The sequence below is a fragment of the Pseudorca crassidens genome, chromosome 12, assembly GCF_039906515.1.
Source record: "Pseudorca crassidens isolate mPseCra1 chromosome 12, mPseCra1.hap1, whole genome shotgun sequence".
Taxonomy (NCBI): domain Eukaryota; kingdom Metazoa; phylum Chordata; class Mammalia; order Artiodactyla; family Delphinidae; genus Pseudorca; species Pseudorca crassidens.
The window spans coordinates 21590787-21612173 of NC_090307.1; the positions used below are offsets into that span (position 1 = coordinate 21590787).

The 21387-nt window shown below is 39.4% G+C and overlaps 1 protein-coding gene across 1 annotated transcript in view; it reads right to left on the reverse strand.

The window, feature by feature from the left end:
• LOC137204225 (netrin receptor DCC-like) overlaps nucleotides 1-21387 on the reverse strand; it is a 549964-nt gene that overhangs the window by 119816 nt on the left and 408761 nt on the right. The window lies entirely within an intron of this gene.

Here is a 21387-nt window from a genome sequence, read left to right on the forward strand (position 1 = left end):
AATTTCTATCAAATTTTGATATAGAAATTTTATGTGTATTGAGTTGAATTTAAAAATTGTTTGTATTTATAATGTCTTTATTTTTACTAAATCATTATATTGCATTTTAATAAAGCATCAGCCTGTCAAGGAAAAAAAAAATGGGAAAAAAAAATGATCCAAATTTGAGAAGTAGTAAAACAAGCAATCTAAGATTAAAATTAATAATTTTTTAAAAATTCTATTCATTAAAAGTTAACTAATGGGGCTTCCTTGGTGGCGCAATGGTTAAGAGTCTGCCTGCCAACGCAGGAGACACGGGTTCGTGCCCCGGTCTGGGAAGGTCCCACATGCCGTGGAGCGGCTGGGCCCGTGAGCCATGGCCGCTGAGCCTGCGCGTCCAGAGTCTGCTCCGCAACGGGAGAGGCCACAACAGTGAGAGGCCCGCGTACCGCAAATAAAAAAAAAAAGTTAACTAATGATTAAAGACACTTTGAAACCACAGAATAAAAGAAAACATTACAGGTTATTTTATCATTTTTTGATGTAATAAATGCATATTTAAAACAACAAAGAAAAGGCTTAATATTAAAATCAATAGTCTTATTCCCCATTGGGAACTTTTAAAACCTCTACTTGCAACTTCTTTCACAGCTCTAAATAGTGTGGTTGGTCCTGGATTTATCAGCATTAGACATTATTTATTGACTTCTCACAATGATGGATGAGTACTTAAGCTCACTTACGCCACCACCTCCTCCTCCCATATATTGTTATTGGGACTATCTATATTGGTTACCACTGAAACTTTTAAGTAACATAATACTCATGACTCTTTATTTCTTCTTTCAGTGATAGACAATACTTCTTGATTTCATAGTTTGTAAAGAAGAGACTATTACTATCTTTACCACTGCTTTTTAGCGCTCTTTTCCATTTTATCATCTACCTTCTGCCATAGATATGTTTACCTTTTCAGGACAGATTCAGTAGTGTGTTGTGCATTGTCTATAGGCAGATTCAAAAAGGCCAAAAGTAATTCAACACTGTTTACATTTTCAAAATTATGTAAATACAGCTTGCTGATGGGACAAGTAGTGTATAACAATTCCTTGTACAAACTAGTTCGCTCTACCTTTTAATTTTCTAGGCATTTACATTCCTTCCTTCTTTTTTAAAAAAACTGTATTTATAATCTCATTTTCTCCTTCAAATCTTCCATCAAATCTACCAAGTCTCTTTTCCCTGGAGATCTGCCTCCTAGACCCTCTTCTACTCTAGTCTGTCCTGGCTGATCTCTAGATCAGCTGCAATACGTTTCCATCTGGGATGTTCCTTCACTGTTATTTCTTTTTTTTTCTTACTTTGCATTCACTCTTTGCTATGTAGTGGGCTTAATTCTCCCCTAGTCCACCCTCAAAAAAGATATGGCCATGTCCTAATCTCCAGAACCTATGAATGCTGCCTTTTTTTAAAAATATGGATAAGGTCTTTGTAGACATAATTAAGTGTCTTGAGATCGTCCTCAGATTATCCAGGAAGGCCCTAAATGCAATGACAAGTGTCCTTATAACACAAAGGTAGAGAGTGTTTTGAGATAGACATCATACAGAGAAGCAGACAGCTGGAATGAAGAGGCCATGTGACCACAAAGGCAGAGATTGGAGTGATACAGCCACGTCTGGAGCCGACACAAGCTGGAAGAGGCAAAAAAACAGATTCTCCCCTAGAGCCTTCAGAGGACAATGCAACCCTGCCGACACCGTGATTTCAGACTTCAGGCCTCCAAAACCTTAAGAGAATACATTTCTGTTGGTTTAAGCCCCCCAGTTTATGGTACTAGGTTACAGCAAACACAGGAAACTGATACACAAATCAAGGCCAGGGCTGCTGAAGTTAATGGGGCAGGCGCCTTGGGCACAAACACAACGGGACACCAGGAAACTCAATTTGAAGATAATATTTTATAATGCAATATTTTTTAAAAATCAAAATGAAGGCAAAAAAAAATCCATGATGAACAAAACATCATTTTTTTTTTTCTTTAAAGGAGTATCCAAGCCTGAACTTGCATGGCGCAGCTCCCCCGAGCTCCACGCCTGTTGCTGGTCACTGACTTTCCTTTTTCTTTGCTCCTTGGCTACAAGTAACTTCCTAGGAAAGGTATGAGATATATAATTTCTGAGCCCTGTGCTGTTCTAGAGCTTCCCAAACAGTCCACTCATGACTTTAAAAAAAAAAAAAAAGGAGCCTTCCTTTTTCGAGCTAGGAAATGACTATTGATTAGGTATTCCGCAAAAATAGAGAAAAAGGTAGGATAATTTGTTAATATCTCCACCACCACCACCCTTTTTGTCCCCTCTTTCCTACCTTGGGGTTTTCGTTGGTGTTCAAACTTCTTCAAGACTCTGCCTGGGAGAGCAGCGCCATCCTGAGCTGCAGTCTCTCTAGACGTGTGTGACGCCAGTGGATCTAAACTTCAGTGAGCATCAGAATCACATGGAGGGCTTGTTAAAACACAGATAGCTGGGCCCCGCCCCCAGAGCCTCTGTCAGGGGCCATAGGGTAAGGCTCAGTAATGCATTTCTAACAAGCTCCCAGGTGACGCTTATGCAGCTCGTTAGGGCCCACCCTCTTTGAAAACCAGTACTCACAGCTGACCTAACTTGACTAAATGTTACAAGCACCCGGGGCTTTTATTCCAGAACAGTCTCCCAGACCCCACGGCCAACTTGATGATTACAGATGATTACATTTAGCCCCTGGAGATGACCGTCAGGGCACCTTATGTGGCTGCAGACTTTTCAGTCTTGTTTCATCTCTTTCCCCCTGCATCTGATTTTCTGTTTCCTACAAACTGTTGCAATCTGTTGTCCACACATACCCCACCTTTTTTTCTTCATTATATTTGGGTTGTGGCTTTCGATTCTTATAAACTTTTTCTATCCCTGCCTGAAGTGATGTGGGGGAGACAAATAAGCATATTTGGTGAATAAATCATCTTGAAATGGAACTCATAGTTAAGGATATAAAATGCAAGGAAGATCCCTTCCCTTTGGCTACCAATTTAACTGATGCTCAGGTCACAAAATGGGTATAATATCTTCATCAGGTGAGGTGAAAGTCTTCAATATTAGAAGCTGAAAGGCCAGGATCCTAGTTTCAAATGTCTAACTGAAAGCATAAACTTTGATACAGAAGTTATAGTTTTCTGGAATCTAATGCCCTTAAATCCAAGGTTTACTACTGAAATTATAATTTCTTTTTGCCAAAATCTTCCCAGTTGCTATTATTCTTTCCAGCACCCCCCGGAGGATGTGGTGGGGATGCTATCCCGAGAGCATAAAAGGTTTGAGGTATCGTGACATGACCTTCATAGCGATAAATCGATCCACCTTTGAGGTGTTATGCCGATAGCACCTCGAATATCAGACAACTGACCAATTTGCAAAGTTTATTTTCTTGGCAAGGAGAATATTTGCATACACTTGGTTGTCTACTGAAGTAGGAAACCTCCAGGAGAAGCAAGACAGAGATAGATGTATCCTCTATTATAATGATTTAAACTTTAGAGGCAAGAAATTAGAGATAAGATGTCGAATCACTCCTTGGGGAGTTTCAGTATCCACTGAGTCTTTACCATGAAGGAAAAACAAAGAAGCAAAAGCAAAACCAAAAAACCCCCCCCCAAACAAAACCACCATTATGGATCATATGTTCTACTGGACTAACACCTCCCTGAAGGAAGGGTTTTGTGTAATCTGAGCCCTTATCTCTATAAACAGAGAACACAGCCAGCTCTGACATTGACCCTAGAAATGTGTTTTTACCTTTTGCATTACAGTATTCTTATTAGGACATCCCATGGTAGTTTCTCTGATGAAGTACCTTAGACATTAACTATCAGCCAGAGGGAAGGAAATAAAAGTAGAAAACACTTTCAACTCTAAACTTATTAAACCTCTAACACAAATCATCACATCGCTTACGCCATAAACCATGGTAAGCCACAGAGAGGCATTTAATCAGATTCTCTCAACAATAAACTGCTGGTGCCCTACGATGCACACTTATAAACCTCTTGCTATTATTCTTCTGATATTCATGGTTTACTGACTTTTTAAAATCATGGTACAGTGGAATATTCTTGAAAGGATAACTGTTAACGTAAAGTTCCTTAACCAAGATGTGTTCAGCATGAATTGACAAAATTACCATCTACCTAAGTCTGTGTCATTACAATATCATCTACTAGAGAGGATACGATAGTTAATAGCTTCTAACAATTAATAAGGATTCAACTATAGTAAGCAAAAAGAAGGTATCACAGAGTAAGTAACTACACTCTAAAATAAAGGGGGGGTTCATAGAGTAACAAAGCATGGTGCCATTCTACATAAGCTTGAACCCATATCATACTAAACTTAGCTCTATATCAGAATCACCTGGGGACTAATAAAGAAAACAGCCTCACTGAACTAGAATAAGGCCTGGGCCTGGTATTTTTTACCAGTTTCCTCCAGAAGATTCTGATACAAAGCAAATTTGAGAAGCACTGAACTTAGGGGTTAATTAAAATATGAGAGAGGTAACAAGAGAGAATAATGCAACACTACAGAAGGCTTTTGATATTGAAGAAATTCCTACCTCCCTCAAACAGATAAAAGAGCACAGAGAAAACTTTGTTGAGATCTCTCTGATACAATGTCTCCATTTATATCCCCATATAAGTGAGAGGGTAATGCCCCAAAATGTCCTTGGGTTCTGCACACTGACTCACTAGGTTTCTATGTAGAAAAGGTTTCCAGCTTGTGTGTCCAGCCCTGGAGTATAGGATAGAACAGTGAGACTGTGCTCACTTTTTCTGTTAGGAGCCTAGTGGCTTTCTAAGCGAGAAAGTGCTTCGAGAGACCAGCTAATAAGGGGCTTGGGCATATTCCTATTTCATTTGAATAAAATAATTCAAAAATTGAATAGAACTGAAAAATAATGATCAGTTTCTTCATATATTTTAAATATTGAATTCATTTTATGTAAATGGGAATTTTTCTTTACTGCATTTTAAAAAACCTATGGTCTCGGGCCTTCCCTGGTGATGCAGTGGTTGAGAGTCCACCTGCTGATGCAGGGGACACAGTTTCGTGGCCCGGTCCGGGAAGATCCCACATGCCGCAGAGTGGCTGGGCCCGTAAGCCATGGCCGCTGAGCCTGCGCGTCCAGAGCCTGTGCTCTGCAACGGGAGAGGCCACAACAGTGAGAAGCCCACGTACCGCAAACAAAACAAAACAAACAAACAAACAAAAAAAACTATGGTCTCCACCTCACGCCTGCTTCGAGGTTTGCATGTGAGGTCTGTGCTCTGATGCTGGCCCAACCCAGGGTTCAGTTCCTCTCAAATGACACTGAATAAATCAGGCCTACTGAGGTGTGAAAGTGAACTGGGAAGCATTTGAAAACTGCTTTCTGAAAGGGAAACCAAGTTATTACTTAAAAATAAAAAAGATAAAAGCCACAATTTTTCTCTGTGTGGCTCAATGGGAGGAGAGGCCAAGAACAGTAACTGTCCTATCGTCTTGGCATGTCAGGAACCAAAATGATCTCTGGACTATGGGGCCTTAAAGGATGTGGAAGGAAGATGAACCTGAATCCTTGAATTCTCTGGGCTTAAGATCATTATAAAAAGGCTTGACTACTACATGCAGACTTTTATCTTTTCCAAATCCAAGATCCTGTGACTCCAAATTCCTGCTCTCGGGGTTGTTCCTATACACTGGTAGCTAAAGTCTTTTGACTCGTGATTTGATTACTTGACTCCCAGATAAACAGAAAAGTCCCAGGCTCCAGTAATCAGAGGCTTAACCCTTAGCTCCCCTCCCCTGCAGGTCTGTTCACACCCATTACTGACGATTTCAGTTCAGTACCGCCCACAGCCCAGGTAGGACACTAAGACACTGTAACTCTGTGCCCACTGTGAATACATCAGGGAAGATGACAGACATGGTGCCCACTTCGGTCAGGAAGCTTCCATTGTAGTGGGACAGGCAGGCGCTAAAAAATAATAATAAAAGTATAATCAGCGGGCTTCCCTGGTGGTGCAGTGGTTGAGAGTCTGCCTGCCGATGCAGGGGATATGGGTTCGTGCCCCGGTCCGGGAAGATCCCACATGCCGCAGAGCGGCTGGGCCCATGAGCCATGGCCGCTGAGCCTGCGCGTCCGGAGGCTGTGCTCTGCAACGCGAGAGGCCACAGCAGTGAGAGGCCCGCGTTCCACAAAAAAAAAAAAAAAAAAAAAAAAAAAAAGTATAATCAGCAATTGTTATGAAGGAGATTTAAGGCATGGTGCTGGGATAGCAGCTAGCACTAAGACCTAAAAAATCAACAGATATCCCAGAAAAAGTGACATCCAAACAAGGTTCTGAAGAATGAATAGAAACGAGCTAACTGGAAGGAACTGGGATAAGGGTTTGAAGGAGATTATGCCATGTTTCAAGTCTTGATGTGGGAGGGGGAATGGTTTGCTCAAGGAAGTGAGGATGACTAGTGTGTCTGGGAGCATCCCAAGGACACTGATGGGAATGGAGTTGGCTGTGAGGGAAGGAGAGGGAAAGGGGATAAAGGGATGGAAGGAAGAAGTCAGATTAGGCAGGACTTTTAGGTCATTGAGAACTTTAGATTGGGTCCTAAAAACAGTGGGATACACTGAACAACTTCAAATACCTTTTAAAGACAACGTTGGCCTCTGTGTATAAAATAGATTAAAAGTTAATTAATAGACTTTTGTAGGAGATGCAGTCAAGAGATGACGGAAGCTTCTGTTTGGAGGGTTCCAGTAGGCATGGAAAGAAAGAAACCCAACAAAAAATAAACAGTTGTAGATTGAGTCAGTGGATGTTTGAGAAAGGTGTAAAGGCAAAATTATGGAGAAATCATTGTCTTTTTAACAAATGGTGCTGGAACACACTGCATATCTACATTACAAAAAAAAAAAAAAAAAAGAATCTACACCTATCTTACACCCTTCACAAAAACCCACTCAAAATAGATCATAGACCTAAAAGTCAAACACGAAATTATAAAACCCCTAGATAATAACATAGGAGAAAACCTAAATGATCTTGAACATGGTGATGACTTTTTAGATACAACCCTAAAGGAATGATCCATGAAAGGAATAACTGATAAGCTGGGCTTCATTAAAATTAAAAACTACTCTGTGAAAGCCATCGTCAAGACAATGAGAAGACCACAAGCTGGGAGAAAATGTTTGCAAAACACTAATTTGATAAAGGACTGGTATCCAAAATGCATAAAGAACTCTGGAAACTCAACAAAAAGGGAAAGAACCACGCAGTTAAAAAGTGAGTAAAAAATCTGAACAGACACCTCACCAAAGATGATAAACAGATGGCAAATAGCCACATGAAAGATGTTCAGCATCATATATCATTAGGTAACTGCAAATTAAAACAACAATGAGATGCCACTACACACCTATTAGACTAGCCAAAATCGAGAAAACCGACCACATCAAATGTCAACAAGGACGTGAAGCAAAAGGAAACTCATTCATTGCTGGTGGGAATGCAAAATGGTACAATCACTTGGGAAGACAGTCTGGTAGGTTCTTACAAAACTAAACATACATTTACCACACAGTCTAGCAATCACATTCTTTGGTATTTATCCAAATAAACTGAAAATTCATGTACACCCAAAAACTTGCACACAGATGTTTATAGCAGCTTTATTCATAACTGCTAAGACTTGGAAGCAACCAAGATGTCCTTTAGTAGGTGAATGGATAAATAACCTGTGGTACATCCAGACAATGGAGTATCATTCAGTGCTAAAAAGGAACAGCTATTAAGTCATGAAAAGACATGGAGGAAACTTAGATGCATATTAAGTGAAAGAAGCCAATCTGAAAAGGCTACATACTATATAATTCCAACTATACTATTCTGGAAAAAGCAAAACTAAGGAGACTATAAGAGATGAGTGGTTGTCAGGGGTTATACATTTCACTATACATTTGTCAAAACCAACAGAATGTACAATACCAAAAGTGAACTCCAAGGTAAACTATGGGTCTGGGGTAATAATGATGTGTCAGTGTAGCCTCATCAATTGTAACAAACGTGCTGCTCTGATGTGGGATGTTAATAGCGGGGGAGGCTATGTGTGTGAGGAGAAATGGGGGTAATGGGAACTCTCTGTACCTTCTGCTCAATTTTGCTACAAACTTAAAAGTGTCCTTAAAAGTAAGTCTATTCAAAAGAAATTAAAATATATGTTTCTTTGAGACTGGACATGACTAGTTATTGGACAAGGATGTTGTAGGTGAGAGAGAGAGAAATTACATCACCCAGATTTCCATCTTAGATGACTCGATAGATGCAGGTCCATCCAGTGCAATGGGACTAAAGAGAAGGACAGGACAGACTTAACTGTGAGATAAGAGAGAAATTGCAGAGCAAAGCAGATTCCTGGTTTAAACTTTGACCACTGAAGAGTCATTTGATCCTTCATTTTTTTTTTTTTTCTTTTAGATTTGGAGGTCCAGGCTTCATATCTTAACATTTTTCACTGGAAAATGTAAGTCATTTATAGGGTTAGGCATAGCATGATTCTGATAGAAAAATGCAAATAGAAACAGATGTCTTTGTACACATAAAGAAAGGCATGATGAGTTAGAGAAAAGAATATGGTTCTGGGGTCTGCAAGACCTGGGTTCTAAACCAGCCTTGGACATTCATTAGTTGTGGCGCAAATTATTTAGACCATCTGTCTCTTAGTCTCCTGCTGAGGGACATTCATAGTGAGTGGTTGTGAGGAATATAAATATTTTCAGGAAACTGGCACAAAAGTTGGTCCTCATACAATGGAAACAAGTGTTGGGATTATACCCCGGGTGCTTGCCACATTTTAACCTGAATTTGACAGCTGTATGAAAATATACTGCAATTAGGTGAGTGGAATAATGCTAACATATGTCGGGAAGTGTGATTTCCTAGAAATCTCCTGAAACAACATAGAACTGAAGTCTTGGTACCATGCCTTATATGGAAGGCATTCCACATTTTTCTAGATGGCCCGTGTTTGTTCTTTTGGGGAAGCCATACTAAGTCGTCAGTCCTCAAGACATTTCAAAGCCAGATACCAAATGACAACATGTCTTTTTCTCTTCCACTGCTTCCTTGTCCTTTGTCCCTCTTTTCGAGTTACCTTCCAAACAGCAAGTTTTTAGGAGATTTAACTGCAGATATTCGAAAGTGTAAAAATGGTATCTGTATTATTATATATTAACTGAAACCCTACTGAGCGCTAAATATGATAGAAAGGGAAAACACGCACACAACCACAAAGAAGACTTAATAGCAAACCAACAAGATTAGAATGAATGTTGGGAAGCTTTAAGAAAAGGTGTTAACATCATCCACAAACTAATACAAATATTGAAATAAACAGACTGGGGACTAAGAATTCTCCAATGAGAGTCTTCTCTGTAGAGATCTGGCGGAGTCTAAAATGGTGAGGGCAACGTGACAGAGCTCTTTCTGCTTTGTATACGATGGACTGAGTGACTAGTACGGCAGTGAGTCTTAGTAATGGAAATCAGCAGCCCTGACCTGTGTTGACGACATTTGTAGATATTTTTCCCCCATCGGTGACCTACCACATGTAAGCCTTCTGCCTCTGATTTATGAGGTACAGAAGGCCAAGTGCAAAAGTATGAAAAGGTTACTCATTATAAGCTGAGAAGTGCATAAACTCATAATTTTTAAAACATGTGAAACACATGTTCCCCAGGTAAGACCTTGCACTCCAAATGTCAGGCCAGAGTGAATTCTTAAAGCCAAGCTATAAAGCTCTGAAAATAGAGTTTATAATGAAAATGTTGACAGGCTCTTGGAGCCGCTACAGTATAGAAAATTTAATGTCACCTTGTTTTACAAGATTTTACTGTCATAGAAGAAAATTAAAACATTTAACATCCTTCACTTCACCAAATTGCTTTCCTCCTCCGAAGTGTGGCACCATTTATGGTTCTCTTTCATTGATAAACATCCTTTTTATTGTTACCAGGCTGAACACACATATTCTCAGCTTTGCGCTCACACTTCCTTTCCAAAGCACTGAAATGCATATTGAGGCAGCATTATCGTGTAATCTTATTCACACTTTCTGAAGGCATGTTAAGTTGTGAGAGTTCCGATGGGGAAAGGGCTGAAATGAAGCAGCTACAAAGGCAACATAAATGATGCCAATCACTTAAATAATTTCCACGAGCATTTCAAAAAGCCTTTTTTAAAGAGAAACATTCGTCTAGTACACAAATTTTGAAGGAAAAAGACTTGGAAATGATAGCTCAGTATTTGGAGGAAACAAATTCCAATCCTCTGGCAAAATAAGATGACTGCTTGCATTTCTGAATATAAGTAGACAACAAACATACAATGGGGGATAGTTTTCTAAGTCAGTTACAAATAATCAAGATTTATACGAAAACACAACTGTGAATCCAAGTCATATCATTAACAAGAATCTCTTAACCTAAGTAATATTTTTATATCTCTAATGATCATTTACTTTTATGAAAGGTTAAAGACCAGTGAGGGTAACCAGTCAGTCTGCAGTTCATATGTCCTCCCAGAAGGAGAAAGAGTCCTGAAGTTTGCTGGTCCAGAGAAAGCTCTTCAAGGTTCCACGACAAACTTTACTTCAGATTTTTGCTAAGTGACAATTAAGAGATGTTGTGCTCTGATATCATCAAAGAACAAAATCAAAACCATGAGTATTATCCAAGTACTTTCCAGTGTAGTCATTATTTTACTCCAGGAAGGAATATCAACCCCAAAGCATTGGTACTAAGAGCTTTAAACAGGCACATAAAACCTGACATGTTTGCACAGAGCTCATCTGGATGTGGGAACAAGACCTTGGATGAGAAACAGGTCAGATAGTCACAGAGCATGCAGACATGCATCCCACACAGGAAAAGAGGCCTTCTTCATGGGGTTTCTCTCTTCCCATTTGCTGCAGGGTATTCAAGGAATCTTCAAGAGTACTGCCATTCTCTATCTCTAACAAAACTTCATTCATTAAGCCCTTAGTAAGTCTAAGCACTTCTTGATTACATTCACAGCAACCTTATAAGAAAGGCCCTTTTTTTTTTTTTTTTTTTTTTCCTTGTGGTAGGCAGGCCTCTCACTGTTGTGGCCTCTCCCATTGCGGAGCACAGGCTCTGGACGCGCAGGCTCTGCGGCATGTGGGATCTTCCCGGACCAGGGCATGAACCCGTGTCCCCTGCATCTGCAGGCGGACTCTCAACCACTGCGCCACCAGGGAAGCCCAAGGAGGCCCATTTTAAGAACAGGAAAGTAGGCCCAGAACATTTCCACAGAGAGCCCAAGTTTACAGAACTAGTGAATGGATAGAGATAGGATCCAAATCTGTCTGGCTCTGAAGCTCATGCATCTGACTACCATGCTATGCCATATAACTAACCAGGTTCTAAAGAGTTTGCCCACCTAGAGAAGTTGAGAAGATATAACATGATCTGTCTTCATGAAGTCATTGACCAGTGGAGGAGTTGTGTGTATGTCTGTGTGTGTGTGTATTTTATAAGGACATAGTGTGACATGTTCCATGCCATAATGGGGGAAGCCCAGTTTACTGTGAGTACAAGGAGGACGGAGACTCTCCTAGCCTGAGGGACCAGGTCAAGATTCCTAAAGATGGACTGCATGAATCCAGTCTCATTCAAAAAAAACAAAAAGTGCAAGAGTGAGCATAACAGATGAAAAAGGAAGACATACAGAATAAAATATGCAAAGCCATGAGCACCAGAATATGCATGTGTAGGAAACTGCTATAAAAACTGAAGGGAAGAGTGTGGACAGGATTATAGACTGGGCTAAAGGCACACTCAGGGGCCAGACTCTGAAGGGCCTTTAGGCCCCCGGAAAGAGTTCCCGTTTTTCTGTGGTGCACTGATATGACCAAATGCCATTTTGGACCTAAAAGAGGCCCCAACCCCAAGTCATTTCCATGAAATGACACGTACTAGAAGACTCCTTTCACACAAAGCAGGAGAGATACCTATCAGCCCAGGGAAATCCTAGGACTCAGATGAGATGTATTCTTCTATAATGCTGTATATAAGAGTCTCTATTTTTTTTTTTTAAGTGAGGCAAACACTTGTAACTGTTAATTAACAGTGTTAAGTCACCACTACTCATTGGAGTAAGCAATAGATTTCAGTGATATTTACAAGCTAAGGAGAAGCCAGTTCTATTTGCTCAGTCAGTGGCAGTAAAACACATGCTGACCTCTGATGTTTAGGTCCAGGCTAACAGAATGTTCTTGAATCTACAGTATCTACTAAAATGCTGATACTCTTTGACTCAGAGATTACATTGCTAGGTACACGTCCTAGAGAACTTGTCAAAAATACGCACAGAAGAGTATCCACTAAATAACAAGACTATACATAAGGGCACTATTAACAGAAGTGAAAAAAATAGAAACAAACCAAATATCCATCAATATACAAATGGTAAACCAAAAAATACTATGGAGAATTAAAAAATACGAGGCTGATCTGTAAGAACAGATATAGAAAAGCATTAAGCTATGTCATTAAGTGAAAAAACAAGCGACTATTTAAAGGATAATCAGATAATCTTGTTTATGTTAAAAATAAACAATGCAGGGCTTCCCTGGTGGCGCAGTGGTTGAGAGTCCGCCTGCCGATGCAGGGGACACGGGTTCATGCCCCGGTCCGGGAAGATCCCACATGCCACAGAGCGGCTGGGCCCGTGAGCCATGGCCGCTGAGCCTGTGCGTCCGGAGCCTGTGCTCCGCAACGGGAGAGGCCGCAACAGTGAGAGGCCCTCATACCGCAAAAAAAATAAATAAATAAACAATGCAGACAGACAGTAGGTTAGTGGTTGCCAGGGTCTGAGGGGAGAGGGGAATGGAAATGATAAAAATATTCTAGGGTTAGAAAGTAGTGATGAATGTACTAATAATGAGTGAATTACATACTTTCAAAGGGTTAATTTTATGGTATGTTAACTATTTCTTAATAAAAACAAAAAAATCCCACATCTATACAATATGTATACATTTGGGGTGAAGAGGATTAAAGGGGACATTTACTTAATCTGCAACTACATCTTCCAAACCAAGGCACCTCCTGAACTGACACTCAACTGGAAATAACCTTAAAGAAATAGCCACACATTCGCTCATAAAGTACCCAATGCACTGTGGGACCCAAAGGATGCCCCTGGAAACAATGATTAGATCAAAGAAACACTAAATATTTTTTACGTCATGTTCCAGCCTTTGGAGAAATTTTCTCTTTGCGAGAGGAACCACAAAAATTCAATCCAATAAAATCAACCAGCACTGAAACTTAATGTTGAAGCTATATAGATTTTATTAATCTTTAAAACATTTTCTTAAATAGATTCCTAGCTGGTGAAATGTTCCAGGTAAAAAAATCTCAGCAAATGAAACCTCATGAACAGTCCTTTTAAGGGTAGTAAAGCTTTGGGTTACAATAAAAAAGATAAATATATTTTTTATAAAATAAAATTTGTAGCAATGTGTATAACAGAACAGTAAATTAGAGGGATTATAAATCAAACAGATTTTATGACTGTGCTGTTCATCAAGAGATTTAAAACTATGTTTAAAGAAGACAACAGCAAAAAACAAGAAACAGGCCCAAAATGGAGTCTCTTGTGCTAAACCACACACATTTAACAAGTCAGTCTGAATTACTTGGTCAGCACTAGTAAGATAATCTGCCTAAAAGACCCCAACTTCCTCCAAAGGAAGACAACCTTGCCTGAAACAATCCACTCTTTGCTAGAAATTTCCTTTTTCCTCTGCTTCTGCCTATAAAGCCTCTTATTTTGTTCAGCTCCTTGGAGCTCCTATCTGCTAGATGGAATGTTGCTTGATTCATGAATCATTTAGTAAAACCAATTAGATCTTTAAATTTACTCAGCTGAATTTTGTTTTCTAACAGGACATAGAGGCTTAGCTAAGAAGATTCATCTAAATGGAAGGGTGTATGTGCATGTTCTGTATTTATGTCTAAATATCTCTGGGTAACCTAGGTTAGAATGTAGACAGTGTAAATTGAATTGTTTAAAGATCCTGATGGGAGATGATAGAACACAGACTCTCTTACACACACACATCCCCTACCTGTACCAATATCTACTGATTTATTTACACACAATCACACTGACCTGAGCTCACTAGATTCCGAGTTAGGCATATAACCGTCGGACTTCATCATCCTCTAGAAGTTAGAGCAGCTCTTTTGGGTTCCTGAACCTAATTCCAATGCGTGTGTGTGAAGGTGATTTCCCACACCACCAGCATTTCTCTGGACATCAGTGGGTGTCCTTACAATTCAACTCGATCCTGACACCTATCTATCTGCCTGGAGACAGCATCAGATTCCACAGGTTAAGGGTTCAGTCCTACAAGACTGTCTCCCTGTCCGTCCACTTCAGATGCCAGTCACGAGCCCAGGTTGTTACCTGTGCTTCTGACCAACTGGCTATAAACCAGAGGTTCCTGATGACCTCCTCCCTGGGCTCAATTAATTTGCTAGAGTGGTTCACAGAACTTAGAGAAACATTTTACTTACTAGATCACCAGCTTATTATAAAAGGACATAACTCAGAAACAGCCAGATGGAAGAGATGCACATGGCAAGGTATGAGGAAAGGGTGTGGAACCCATGAGACCAAAGGCACCATTAGCCCAGCACCTCCACCTGTTCACCAGCCTAGATTCTCCTGGAACCTTCTCCTTTTGGATTTTTATGGAGGCTTCATTACATAGGCAGGATTGATTAAATCATGGACATCAGTGATCGATTCAACCTCCAGACCCTCTCCCCTACCAGAGCCCATGGGGGTAAGACTGAAAGTTCCAGGCTTCTCATCACTGGCAGGGTTGGTTCCCCTGGCAACGAGCCCCTATCCTTAGATGGGGTTCAGAAGTCACCTCATTCACATAACAAAAGACACCCTTATCACTCTAGTCACTTAGGAAATTCAGAAGGCTTTAGAAACTCTGTGCCATTAGTGGGATAAAGACCAAATATAAATTTCTCCTTGTGAATCACAATATCACAGTCCCACAGCTCTATATGGCTCAGTCAGAGCAGATGCCTCTGTACCTGAGTGGCATTTAGAGACAAGTCCTAGTTAAGGACCTGTCTGAATTATGTGTTGCTTCTCACAAAAAAAGGGCTGCTTCTCAGATGCTTTGGGAAGTTTTCCCAAACTGCCTTTCGGTTTAAAACACTCTGACCTCTGGGACTAAGGCAATATGTTTTGTCTTTTAATAGAAAGTCTCCAAAGAACTTTCAGCTGTAGATCTAAGAGTGGCAGCTTTGAAGATACTATATCATATTGTACTATTTTAGTATGTGTGTGCATATGTATATGTGTATATATGTGTGTGTGTGTGTGTGTGCGCACATATGTATATGTGTATATGTGTGTGTGTGTGTGTGTATATTCCCAGTATATTGTGAAATGAGTAGATATATTTGGGTTTTGGGATTTACTGTGATTATTTATTTGCTATCAAAAATACTTATCATGGTTTTATTGTTGTTGTTCCATGCTAAACTCATAATTCAAGGTCCAAAACAAGTTATTTGCTACACTAAGAATATGTTGCTCCTTCTTATATTCCAATGGCTGCCTAGTCACTAGAAATCAACTTACTGACTTATTCTAATTCTCATCTCTACCGAATAATAGATATATTTAACAATTATAGGAGAAATGACCAGTGGACTAGACTGCTTATTATAGAATATATAGATATAGCTTATAAATATAAAAGTAGACTATTAAAAAGCAATACCTGGGGCTTCCCGGGTGGCGCAGAGGTTGAGAGTCTGCCTGCCGAGGCAGGGGACACGGGGTCGTGCCCCGGTCCGGGAAGATCCCACATGCCGCGGAGCGGCTGGGCCCGTGAGCCATGGCTGCTGAGCCTGCGCGTCCGGAGCCTGTGCTCCGCAACGGAAGAGGCCACAACAGTGAGAGGCCCGCGTACCGCAAAAAAAAAAAAAAAAAAAAAGCAATACCTTCTTAAAGGGAGATGTTTTCACTGAGGTATTCAGTACTCTCATCTCTAAATATGGATCCTGACAAGAAAAGTTTAAGATAGTTTAGAGACTATATACACTGAGATTTTCCATGATTTCTTCTAACTTAGTTTCTAGAACATTCTTAAGCTTGAATATTTCCTTACTTTGTAGAAAGACTTGTATCTAGTATAAATATCTTAAGTTGTAGATCTTTACTAAATTTAAATAATAAATTTTAGCATGGACATAAAAAACAATAGAAAAAAATCAGTACCAGTGATAGGTTCATAAAAGTAAAATGCTCTATTAAATTTATTATCAATCATAATTTTATCAGAGATTTACAGTTATACCACTTGATCTATCTACTTTACTTCCTCTGATTTAAGTCTTTGTTAGCCTGACATTGATTAAAAAAAAAAAAAAACCCAAAAAACAAAAAAAAATCTCTTGTATTCCAAGGGGGTCTTCTAGAATTCAAAAGAGTTTTTGGTTAAAACACTACCACTGTACTGTTTTACTATTAGTATTACTAAATAGTATTACTATTTTAGATATTACCCCTTCATTTTTATTACAGCACCAGCAAAAATCACACTGTAGCTAGCTTAACAGTTGAATAAAAGAACAGTGCTCTTAAGATACTGAATTTTAGAATGAATAATTACTATTTCCACTGTCATGTGAATTAGAATTCATAATAAAGAAAAGGCAGTGAAAGGTTGGAAGATTTTTTAAAGTTATTTTGTTGATGTTTCTACTATAAAAAGCCCTGTCAAGTTTTCTTTTGTAATTTTTATAATGCAGACGATGTCTTTCTACTCTGCATATTTTATTCAGGAATATATTTCTATTTTAATTTTACTGCAGAGTTAATTGACTTAGGAAGGAGGCAACTAAAAACCTACTCTTTAAAATGCCATTATTTAAGTTGAGGGTGTGGGAGTATGTGGGTAAGTAGGCACTGGGCAATATTGGTGATTATCCCAGTTTTATTTGGCAATAAAACTAAAAGAAAATTATAAGATTAGCACACATACAACAATTACTTATAACACCACAATCCTTCCTTAAATTTTCTTTCTTTCTGGTGCTTTAACCACAAAACAAAAGAACACTTAGCTAAATGAGGATAATTAAGACCATTAAGAATTATGGAGTCAGAACAATGGATTTTACTGCTCACCAGTCTGAAAATAAACAATATCCCTCTCAGTATAAAATGTAAAACTTTGCTCTGTAACTGAAACTTCCCCAAAATAGAATTCTGAGAGCATTCAAGAGCACTGGGATGCATTTTCCAAACTGCTTCACTGGATGAACTTGACCTTCTAGGCAAGATTCTTATATTTGTTCTTGTAGAGGAAAGGAATATGAGCACTTTTTCTTGCTATTTCCTTTCTATAACATTTGGGTGGCCCGAGGCAATGTAGTTTATTCTTCCTTCTCTTAAGACAAGCTCCTTTTTCTGTTTCCTTTTAAGTAAAAACGTAAAGGTCAAGTTATCATTTCACAAAATGCTCCATTCTGCTGAAGCAATTCTAGCTTCTCTCACCATAATATGCTTTCACTAATTATTTCATAACTCATTTAAATTGGAGGCATTCTGGAAGGGAATTCATTGAAACTACTCCTCAAGTAACTAATTATTTTTTTTTTAACTCAGGGGAATTTTAATTATAATGCCTGTGTTATTTAAAAGCAGAGTGCTACAATTTGCATCTTGAAACATCTATTGTAATAAGGAAGTAAAAAAAAAAATGCTCCTGAATGAAATAACAACACAAGTAAATGCAATTTAGTTGGCCTTTTATTTTCTTGATTTTCAAGAAAAAAAATGCAAATTCGACCTGAATTATAAAACCACTTACAAAGATAAAAGGTAACCAAAATCTTGCCCCTAGAAAGACTATTTATAAGCTGATTTTAAAAATCACATGTTCTCCACATTTCAGGAGAGATTGATCTTGTGTCATTATTTAACGCACAGCTGTGCTAGCAAAATCTTATCTTAGAAGAAAACATCCAAATCACAGTGTTTCCCCATGTTGGGAAGGAAAAATCTTTCCTTTATCCTTCTAGGTTCTTCTGACTGGTCTAAGAATTAAATTGACATAAGACAGATTAACAGAATACCACATTTAATTTCATACGTACAGGAATCCCACATATATGAGGGTGTAAGAGAACCCATATATGTGAGAGGTTCAAAGACAGAAAACCAAAACGAGGTATATATGCTGTTCTGAGCTAAGGAGTGGGATACAGGCCGGGGCTTCCCAGGACAGGAGGGTCACTCACAGGACAATATAAAGAAGAGCAGACATTTAGTAATTAGATATTTGTCCTGCCATATAGATGGGGCCACTTAGATAAAGTGTATCTCTGGCAATGACTCTTTTTCTGGGAAAAATCCCCAATTTAAATTCTTCTAGGTTATTAAGGGACAGACAGTAGTTTCTCTTGAGCCCCTAGGATCTCCATTGCTTTTAGCGCAAAATAATCCACATTCCAAAGTAGCACATCTTGGGGAGGCCTCTTCTGAACCCCTATACCCATAAGAAGTTGATATTTTCAAGGCAATAAATGGATAAAAGAAATCTACTATAATTTTCCCCTTAGTTTCTATTTTGGAGAGTCTGAATGATTAAAAATAAATGACTAAGTGGGAAACTATTCGCAGTATCCTTAAACCTAGTCCTTAGACTGAGAAGCAAAATGATAAGGGAATAAGTGTGTGCCAGAGTTAGACAATCTGAGTTCTAGTCTCTGCCTGTAGAAAGCCACCTACCTCTTTTCAGTTTGTTCTCTGTCATTTTGGGTATCTATATCACTGGGCTTTTTTGAGCATTATGAGATAATGTGTATGGACATACTGTGCGAAGAGCAAAGGACTATAAAAAAAGCAAGTCAATGGTTTTAATATTCAAGACATAAATGCTTAAAATTAACAACAAAGAGAATCTACCTGGACACAAATGCTCTGTAATGTATCCTGCAGTCAGTGTTGCTTCACATGAGGGAGGAGAGGCTGGCCGCCTTCCAGCCCCAAGAGTGTGAATACAAGCAGAGGAAGCACTTAGGTTGCAACTGGGCTTCTAAGAGCCCTGCAGGAGAAGTAGATGGGCAAGCAGTCATGTGGGTAGGTGGGTGTGTTGGATGGTGGATGTGTGGTGGTGTAATCAGGGAAAATGAATAAGATGACTCTTTCATGATTATTTGGAGGAGCTCTGTAGTGATCTGGTTTTCTTACACATCAGCATTATTTAAACTCCCAATCTAGACCAAATAACTCCTGTAGACCCAGCCTAGGTGACTCTTTTTCAGTTGCAAGGGCATCAAGGAGGCTTGGTTGAGAAGATTGCCCAGCATCTTTTTTCCAAAATGACAGCAGTTATTGCTTGGTCTAGACCCAGTACAAATTATATTGGCTCCACTGACAAAATAGATCAACTTTTGAAAAATGAATTTTGTAGTTAAACTGATTTTGGCATTGCTGGCCAACAAACTGCAGAGAGATTCAACCATTTGAAAACTCAATTCAGTCTTGCCAGTTTGTAATTATGGATTGCAAAGGCAGATATCTGATCTAGGACGATAATATTTATGGCTCAGGATTTGCAGCCTATATTTACCTCCTTCCCCCCCAAATTTTTTGTACCACCACATGGGAATATTGAAAGTTGTCATTTCCTAGTAGTAATAATTGTAATAACACAATAACCATTATTAAGTCTCTTTATACTACTGCTGCTATTGAATAAGAATCTACTCTGCACTATGGCTTTACATCCTAGATGTTATTTGAAAGCCAGCACAGCCTTAGGAGGTAGATTATTATTATGTCTGTTTTATGGAAGAGAATACAGGCTCAGATAGCTGGTGACATCTGGCAGAGGGAAGACGTGCTTGGCCAGATGCAAACTCATCTTGATGTTATAGGAAGAAATAAGGAAGTGACACATGCCTTTTATTTTTTTCACGTAGCATGAATATTCCAGCACAGTCCATCTTCTAATAGTTAATGAATTTGTAGACTATTGAGATATAAATCAAATTATTCCAACTCTGCCCATCAAGAGTAGGGACACAGGGCTTCCCTGGTGGCGCAGTGGTTGAGAGTCCGCCTGCCGATGCAGGGGACGCGGGTTCGTGCCCCGGTCCGGGAAGATCCCACATGCCGCGGAGTGGCTGGGCCCGTGAGCCATGGCCGCTGAGCCTGCGCGTCCGGAGCCTGTGCTCCGCAACGGGAGAGGCCACAACGGTGAGAGGTCCACGTACCGCAAAAAAAAAAAAAAAAAAAAAAAAAGGAGTAGGGACACACATAGGTAAATTTAACTAATCACATCAAGGTCAATAATGAAGAAGTGGATGAGGAAGAGAAGGAAGAAGAGAACATTGGCCAGAAACTCTCCATAGACGGCAGAAAGCCCCACATCTTCATTGGTAAAACAAGTATCTACTGAAAAACTACTAAACATGTCTGATGATTTTCTAGGTACTGAGTGGAGAGGGTGGTAGGAGAAGTTATATAAACAAAGTCTGGCTGTGCTCCTCTCTTCAAGCTGTTCTCCATCTAGAAATGCTAAATAGAGGTACACGATGCAGATAAATACTGTACCATTTTAGATTAGAGCTAATTGGATACAAATACAATTCCCAAGTTTCAGCCAGTACTGGCCAAGTTGCTTTCAAATAGATATTTAACAACCCAGGTGTTCCTTATTGATAGAACTCACAATTCCCAGAAATACTGACAGTCGGTAGGCCGTAACACTGAGATTTTTAACAAGATGTTGAATGGGCTGGTAGCCCCTCATTTCCCTTTCCTACTCTCTCTCCCTCTCCAGCTAAGCATGTACTCAGGGCTTAAAGAGCACTTGAGAAGTTCTTAGAAAATAGAATGAATGGTGTATGGCAAGATCATTGCATGAAATAAGCTGACTGATTAAGGACCGATTTCATTTGCCACATTTCTTTTTATCAAGACACTTTGAGAAAGCAAAAATGGAAGAGAAGCATTCTATTAAATGGGCTCTACACAGCACCTGAGGGTAGAGAACAGATTTTTTTTTTTTTTTCTCATCCAAAGAAAAGCTGCCTGTTACCTTTTAGGAGTGGCTGGTTTACTGACTGCTAACGTTTTAAAAATGAGATTAAATCAGGCCCGTGGTCTTTATTACAGGGAAGATATATGCCCCTTGTGCATTCCAGTGGTTTGGCAATCTTAACCTCAGCAGACATAACACTGACATATGCTGTGTTGCCAAA